At 55.4% G+C, this 8,430-nt stretch overlaps 1 protein-coding gene across 2 annotated transcripts in view; it reads right to left on the reverse strand.

Annotated features, from left to right (window-relative positions):
• The window catches only part of NOS1 (nitric oxide synthase 1), a 181,365-nt gene that overhangs the window by 104,655 nt on the left and 68,280 nt on the right, over positions 1 to 8,430 (reverse strand). The window lies entirely within an intron of this gene.

Consider the following 8,430-nt stretch of genomic DNA (forward strand, 5'->3'; position numbering starts at 1 on the left):
TGTCAGTTATTATCAGGTGGTATTTTGATTTATCCCCCTAGGTTACATTTTTAGGCTTACAATTCCTGGGATGAAATACAGCACAATGAAATCCACACGGCTGTTTTAATGACCCAAGGTGATGGACTACCCACATCATGTGCCCCACTGCATTCTAGTTATGGGCAAGTTGGTCGCTTTTTTGGACACCCGAGCCCCTTGAGGGAAGGGAGAACGTCTTCTGTTTCTTTACGCCCCAGCCTCTCCTGCGGGGCTCTGTCACAGAGCTGGGAGCTTGGGGCTCGTTTGCTAGATGAAGAAACGGCTGCCCAGACTCTTGTTCATGACAAGAAGTCCTTTAACTCAGAAGCACTGACTGGTCATCCACAGCATCTGAAGTTGCCATGTGCCCTTCTTCATTTCAACCTGGAAACAGGTTCCAGAAAGGCCCACCATTTAAATCCCCATGGTAATGATGTAGCTGTCAAGTTTTGAATAAGGAGGGCATTCCAGAGTATTATTTAACACCGGTGGGCCAAGTTTCCCAGCAGAAGCTGAGACACTTTTTGGGATACCCCTGATAATCTGTGGAATTTCTTTTAGGTGCCTTTAGTCAAGATGCCTAAAGCAGCTTGAGTGGCCAAAAAACAAACAAACAAATAAACAAAGAAGACCTGTGTTTTCTGGGAACCCCAACTGACAAGAGGTGACCTTATGATGGTCGGGGGCAGAACATCACAAATCAGAGGTGAGGAAAGAGAAAACGTTGCCCGGGCTGGAAATGAGAACTTCACCCCTGCCAAGGGCCCCTGTGTTTCTAGTGCTAACAGACCAGTCTTCCTTCAGGAACTGCCAGCAGAAATCACGAATGCCACTGACAGACGAGAATTGGGCAAATGTTGGTCTCCGGCGAGCCCCAGAACGTTAAAGTGGAAAAGGTCTTTGAGGGGTTGTAAATGGAAAATGTCTTCAAGGGCCACGCAAGTGACATAAACAATATTTAATGGTGGGGTTTCTGACCTAAAGGTGCAAAGAAAAGAAAACTAAACCAGACCAGACCAAAATGCAAAGCCCGTAGCAGGCAGCCAGAACATTCCTGCAGGTTTCCGAATGGCATTGCCCTTGAATGCTAAACATCATTTCACAGATGAGAAAATCGGCGCTGAGTGAGAACAGGCATGGTCCACATCAGAGGGCTAACTAAAGGGGTCTCTCTTGTTTCCATTTCTTTGCTTTGTTCTGATCACTAACACGGGCCTGAAGCTGTTTCCCGTTCCAGAGTTCCACATATACTATCTCACTGAATCTTCCTAACAGCTCCATGCGCTAGCCACAACCCCCATTTTATGGATGACATACCTGAGGTTCAGAGAGGTTAACTCACTCACCCCGAGGCACAGAACCCACAAGTGCTAGGGCCTGGTGTCAGGTGCCTCCCCAGATGACATCCCTTCTCGATGTTCCGTGTGGTCTCTGCCTTTCAACCTGGCTGCACTTGACCCAGTTTGGCACCGGAGACCCTGTCACTGGCAGGATGCTACAAATCAGTAAGGCTGATGCTGCCTCCTCTGAGCAGTCCTACGTGGATACCCCCAGTCATCCATCCAGGATGCCTGCTGCAACATTTCACTGCAGCCTCTCCCGCAGAACCGTCACACGTGCCACAAGGCTTGTTTGGAGCCCACTGCCCGACCAGACCACAGGCTTCGTCGGAGAGGAGCTCACCCCACCTTAATCTGAGCATCTGCCCTTGGGGTCCGGCACCGAGCCTGCCGTTTAGCACTCATCATTACACATTTGACAAATGTGCTGACGTCTGCCGCAGAGCCACAGATAACTGCTACTCATCTTCGGCCGATCGTCACGAAACACGCCTATGCCAAGATCCATGCCTGCTGTACCCTGTTAGCTACACTTTTATGGGGGACTTAGGGACCTTTTCTGTTGATCGATCATTTTTATTTTAACAGATTCAAGTAGACTCAATCTTCCAGCATTGCTGGGTGCTGTTCATAGGAACAGGCCTGTGAGTGATATAAACCTGCAGGACTTGGAAAGGTTGGGTCGGGGGCTGACGCGGCTGTCGAAGAGCTCAAACCAATGGTTTTGGTGAAATCAATGGTAGTTAGACAGGGTTTATCAGCATCTGTGATTACTCGGCTCCTAAAATTTTACCCAATAGATCACTTTTAAATGAAATCCTCTCTGCAAGGACAGATGGGTCCACCAATGGAGCTAATGCCCAACAAGACACAGGGTCATAGGGCTGATGCGCCACAAGGTCAGACTGGAAGGAATCCTGATCAGTCTCTCCTGAACAATCTGACAACAACTGGGGGAGACAGAGAGAGAGAGAGAGAGAGAGAGAGAGAGAGAGCTACAGAGAGAGAGAGGGAGAGAGAGAGAGACGTAACCAAATTCCTTTAAGTTTGGAAACTATGGGGCTTCTCTATCCTGGAGTAAACATGATGTTATCAGATTGAGCACTGGCAAAGAGTCAAGACACAGAGGTTTGTCAATACAGTGCTGTGTGACCTTTGGCAAGTCACATACCTTTTCTGAGTTTCGTTTCCCCCTCTGGAAGATGAGGTGGTGGACAAGAGCTGAGGGGATTAGAATCTGCTGCAGAAGTCATGTTAAAAACACAGAAACTTCAGGTCTCCCTCGGAAACGCGGATTCGTTAGACCTGGGCGTCAGAATCTGGCATCTGTGCTTTTGGGTTCTGATGGCGACAGTCTACTGGGCTGCCGTTCAGAAGCTGCTGGATTAGTGAGGTCTAAATGCTATCATGTATGAGGATGAAAAAAACGGTCATATCTACAGTCATTGTAGCCACTGTGTTGTTAAACACACAACCCACAATGACCTGTAATGGGACGTGTGCCCCTTTGTTCAAACGGGCCAGGTGAAAATTGGTCCTAAAATGCCAAATTCAACTTCTGCGCATTCCAGTTTCTAATTAGGAAAAGCCCCGGTTCTAATGGGCACAGACTGTTGCCAAAAGCTCCAAAGCTTACCAAGGCACGCACAGACCCACAAAACCAGAATGACGGGCAATATACTGAGTCTTGTCATAAGACACCCCAAAACATACAGCCAAGAAGGCACCACAGCCGGATCTGTGCATTCTCACAATACCCTGGTGAACTGACCCCGCCCCCCCCCCAAGTCTTCCTATGTCCTAGGAAACTGGCACCCCACCAGTAGGAAAGTTTTGGGACAGTTGTCCAGTTGGTACCTTGGACAGCATCTTGGGCCTCAGAGGTAGAGGCCCTCAGGAAGAAAAGCACCCCACTTCACCACTCCTAGACTCTCACCCTTTCCTGCAAGGTACTTCTCTGTGGATGACAGCCTCCTAGATGGCTTGCGTTGGCCATCTGGGGAAAATAAAGAAGGGACAGGAAAAGCATAGGGCAGACCGGTCTGGAAACCACAGCCACACTACTGGCCCCAAAGAGTGCGACAGAAGACTTCCTCTGGAATCACCAATCTTGGCATAAACCTATTGTTTCCAGAACACCTTTCACATACATTATGAAGAAAATCTACAACACAACCCTGTGGGAGTTACGTTCTCATTTTGCAGATAATGAAACTGAATCTCAGAGAGATTAAGTGGCTTGGTCTCAAGCAAAGATCTTCACCAGATCTCTCTACTATGCTGATAGCTCTTTCTCTACATGGTCAAGGACTTTGGGGAAATTATAATTTCTGGAGGCACAGTCGTGCCCCTGACCACTGGGGTAGTCTCTTGCTGAGCAGATGTATCAGGAAATGAGGCTGTGGGCGCAAGGGCACCCACATGGACTTGTTAGACCACTTAGGTGTCCAGATGTGCGCGCCCCCTCCCGCAAATTAAAGAGCTAAAACCTGAGACTAAATTCTCCAGCTGTGTACGTACCACCTAGGCGACTGTGGGCAGGTTGCTGGGTTTAATCTGCCTCAGCTTTTGCATCTGCAAAATGGGATTCAGATCACTGCACTGGTAACCTGGGGGAGTTCAGGGGAGTATTCTGGGGTATTCCAGGGATACCTTATTATGTGACCTCCCCTTGGCGATGGCACAAAGCCGTGCACTCTTTCAGGGGTTCTGGAAATTGGATTCTTCGTAAGGACTGGGGTGGTGGTAGTGAAAGTGGTGGTGTAGAATGTCTCCCTTAGGATTCTTGCCCAGGCTTCTCAGATCTGTCTGCTGAGGTGCCTGGGGGCAGAGAAGAATTGACACCACCCCTGCCAGCTGGGGCACAAAGGCCCCTTGCCGGCTTCAAGTTCAAAATAACAATGGGGAAAATCAGTGCTTCCCTGAGTCTGAACTGGCAGCATTTGCCCCAACCCCAATTAGAGAAAGGGGTAGAAGAGAGGGAGAAGGTTTTTCTCCTTCCTCAGGGGGGCTGGCTTGAGGGATTAGTTCCTTTTTCCTCTCTGTCAAGGTCGTGGGCCACCGGAGGCCAGACCATGTGCCCTGGGCAGGCTCACCAGCACCACATCTATGCTCAGGGACCCCCTTGGGGGTGCTCCATCACTGGCCACTTGTAGATTCTTCTGGGGTCTGTGTGCACGGTTTGAACTAAACTATGGAATTAGAATGGGATCTCATCTGCCAGGAAGAACCCTATGCATCTTCTCCTGGACTACTCGGGTTCCACTAGAGGTAGGTGCCTCCGACCCCAGCCTGGGGGCCTTGAGGGGCGGATCTGTAGGTCCTACTGGCAGGAAACACCTGACCCTGAGTCTCCCGGATCTGGCCCAGGGGCGTTATAACAATAAACTATCAGAAACACTGAGCACTTTATTCACATTCATAATTTTTTAACATCCTCACCACAGCCCCACGAGAAAGGAATTGCTTTTCCCATTTTACAGACAAGAGAACTGAGGCCATACACCCGGTAAAAGGTAAATCTAGGACTGGAGCCCAGGGGTGCCCTCGGAAGCTCCCAGTCCTCACTCTACGCCTTGTCAGCGTGCACCTCTTCCCTCCGGGTGCCCACCGCAGGCAGCACGGTCTCCAGCCCGCAGAGAGCCCGGGGCGCTCCGGCCGCAGTGCCGTCCCCCACCCCGGGATGGAGGCGAGGGTCTCAGGATTTCTAGGGCGCAATCCAGACAGCCCTGTCGGGACCCTCGGGCCCAAGGGACCTTCGGGTGGTCCTGGAAGCTGGATCTCACGGGGACCCTGCCCTGACCCTTGATCACCTGGAAGCAAAGCCGTTGCTCGCAGTGCACTGCCCGGTCCCAAATCCCAACCGCGGAGCGCGCCCCTCGTCCGTCCGGGGGACGCGCGCGCCGGGAGCCCCAGAGCCTCTTTTCCAGCGAGAGGCACAACTTTCCTAGGTTCTGGGAGCCGGCGCTCTTACACCCCAATCCCGCCCGGGCTGGAGAAGTAAGAGGTGCAGGCGGCCCCACCATGACCGCGGGCGCGCGACGAGGATCCTCGCAAAGTTGGAAGCCAGGCAGGAGGGACGTTTCCCGAGAGCGGAGCCCTCCCAGCCTCCGGGCCCCCGCCGGAGGAGGCCAGCGATGCGGAGTCCGCCATTACCGCGGGCGCGCAGGTGCCATACCTCCGGAGGGCCGGGCGCGCAGCAAAGCTTAAAGTTGAGGCCGGGCAGGTGCAGCGATCCGCGGGGAGCGGCGTCCCCCAGCCGCGGGCTGCCCGCCGGGGACAGCGAGCGGTGCCAAGGGGTCCGCCATTACCGCGGGCGCGCAGCTCGCAGCCGAGCGCGCGGCTCGAGAGGGACGCGGGTCCCTGCAAAGTTGGAGCGCGGCGGGCGCGTCGACCCCCGGCCCGGCGCCCCCGGCCTGGGGCCGCCCGCTGGGAGGAGAAAACAGGGTCGCCCAAACCAAGTTGGGACGCGCGGCAAACCCCGCGCCTCCCGTGCACTCCCGGGGCTGGCGCCGGGGCGGGGAGCCCTAGGGCACCGGGAGGGGACGCGGGACGGCTGGGCCGAGAACTCACCTGCCGCCGAGCCGGGCAGCGCCGAGGCTGCCTCTTCGCGCTGCGCGCCCGCCCGCACGCCCGGCCGCGGGTCCGCTTGCCTGCCCTTCTCCTCCTCCTCTTCCTCCTCCTCCTTCTCCACCTCCTCCTCCCGGGCGCCCGCGGCCGCCGCGCTCGCGGTTCCGAATCCTCCCGGTCCGCCGCCCCGCGCGGCTGGAGGGCGCCAGTGGCACCCACTCACCTCCCGATGGGAGCCGCGCGCGTCCCTCCCCCTTCCCCTCCGCTTTGTGCCTCTCTGATCCCTCCCCGCCCCCTCTCGCCAAGCCCCCACCCCTCCCGAGTCCCCTCCCCTCCCTCCGCCCCAGCGAACCCAAGTTCGGGACGGAGGCTGCGGGCTTCCCCGCGTGCGCCCCTGGCTCACCCCGGCCGCCCGGCTGCCGCTCGCCGCCTGGCCGCCCCTCGGAGGAGCCGCCGCGCTAAGTGGCTCCTCGCCCAGCGGCTGGAAACGCGGCATAAATATGTAGGGACTGAGCCGTGAGCTCAGCGAGGGTCGTGAGGGGGAATTTATTTCTTAATGTCCCTCCTTTATCCTATCATCGCTGAAACGAATTAGCGGTGACGTCCAACCCGGCTGGTTTATGGGTGTGGGGCGGGAGACGTCGCAACCCTCATTAAAAGAGCCGCTCTGGGCTCCAAAGCATACATCTTTTATATAACCTAATTTCCATTTTTTTCCCCCATCAGGAAACACACACACACACACACACACACACACACACACACACCACGACGATTTCTGGGAGCCTGGAGGGGGCTGAATGCAGTGGCCACAGGGCAGCTCTCGGGGGGCAGACAAGGCCCCATGGGAGGCGGGGATGGTTCTTTCGGTCTCTGCATCAGTGTTGGATAGGATTCCTTAACGGGACAGTGGGCCCCGCGGTTCCCCCACGCGGGGCGTGGCCGGAAGCCCCCAGGAGCCCGCAGGAGGTCGCAGCTTGGGTACCGGCCCTGGCTCTTGGGTGGGCAGACTGGGACAGAAGCAGCCAGTTCTGGAAACGTTGCCTTGTTCTGGTCTTCTCCGGAGCAGCACTTAGGCCTGGCAGCTGGGGAGGGGCCTGGCTCACCTGTGGCCCAGTGGGCCTGCAGGTGGGGAGAGGGCCGGGGCTGGGCTGTGGGAGGAGAAGATCGAGATCCAAGCTTTCCTCCCTTTCTTAGGGGCTCTAACATATGGGTAACCATATAAACCCGTCTCAAAAGCTGTCTTTTCCTGGGCAGATTGCAAAGGATTTTGCATTTCACTGTTACTGCTGCTCACACACTCTTGGGGAAACAGCAAATCAAGGAAAGAGAGGAGACTTCACACACACACACACACACACACACACACACACACACACACACCACCTGGCTCCAGGTGGCTTGATCTGACTTCCCCCACCAGCCTTGCTGAGAGAAACAAGCCTCTTCAGGTTCTGAGTTCTGCAGAGATGAGGCAAAGAACCCCGCCCCCCCCTTGTCACTAAGAAATGCTTTTCAGATCCTCTTGCATATGACGCTCCGGAGAGGGGGGTGTGACTTTGGGGCCAGAAAGAGAGGTATGGGGGGGATGAGGAGGGGAGGAAGGAATAAGGAGTAAGCTGGCAGGTACACGGAGCTGTTTGCTTCGTCCTGGAAAGAAGACGCCAGAAATTCCCTCTGGGCCCCAGGGCTCTGCTGCCACTTCCTGACTGTGCCACATGGGCCAAGTTCCAGAGCCTCAGTTTCCCTAGTGGTGAAATGGGCCTGAGGTCGTCGGGAACATGTGTACGATGAGCTGATGCTGGTGAAGCTCTTGGCAAAAATGCCTGGCATATAGTAAATGCTCAGTAAACAGTAGCCAGAAAAGATAGTAACAATGCCGAGACTAATAGTGTATGTAAACGTTGGATGGGGCACCCCGGGGACGTCGTGGGGCTGCAGCTGAGTCCTTCCAGCTTCCCCGGCCTGAACCATTTCAAAGTTGAGCACAGGCTCTCAGTGGTGTCAGACTCAGAATGCTGCTCCCCTCAATTACCATGGCAACTGGGGAAAATCAGGAAGCCAGGGGAAGGGAAGCCACTTTTCCGCTGGGCTGGCCGTTCACCTGCTCAAAGCAGCTACCTCGCCTGCGTGCAGGGTTGGGCCCAAAATAGGCCTAAGGCGGGGCACCTTCTCTCCTGGAGAACCAGTTGCCCCGATCTGGGGAGAGCGGTGGCTGGTGGGGAATGGGCAGCCACGAGATGGTGGGGTCAGGGCCCAGGCTGAGCTATGTCTGCAAAAGGCAGAGGTGGCCTGGGTTTGGGGAGAGGGAGACAGAAACCCTGCTCCTTCAGGTCTGTCCTCACCGCCAGGTGTCCTGGTGCAATTGACAGCAAAGTCCCCCGAATATGGCTCTCCAGACAGAGGTGTGGGGAGACGGAGCCTTGGAGCCCAGGGTGGGAGCTTGTCGTCCTGAGGGGTCCTGCGTGCGGGTATGAGAGCAAAAGAGAAAAAGAGAAGG

Source organism: Acinonyx jubatus, chromosome D3 (assembly GCF_027475565.1).
Source record: "Acinonyx jubatus isolate Ajub_Pintada_27869175 chromosome D3, VMU_Ajub_asm_v1.0, whole genome shotgun sequence".
Lineage (NCBI taxonomy): Eukaryota > Metazoa > Chordata > Mammalia > Carnivora > Felidae > Acinonyx > Acinonyx jubatus.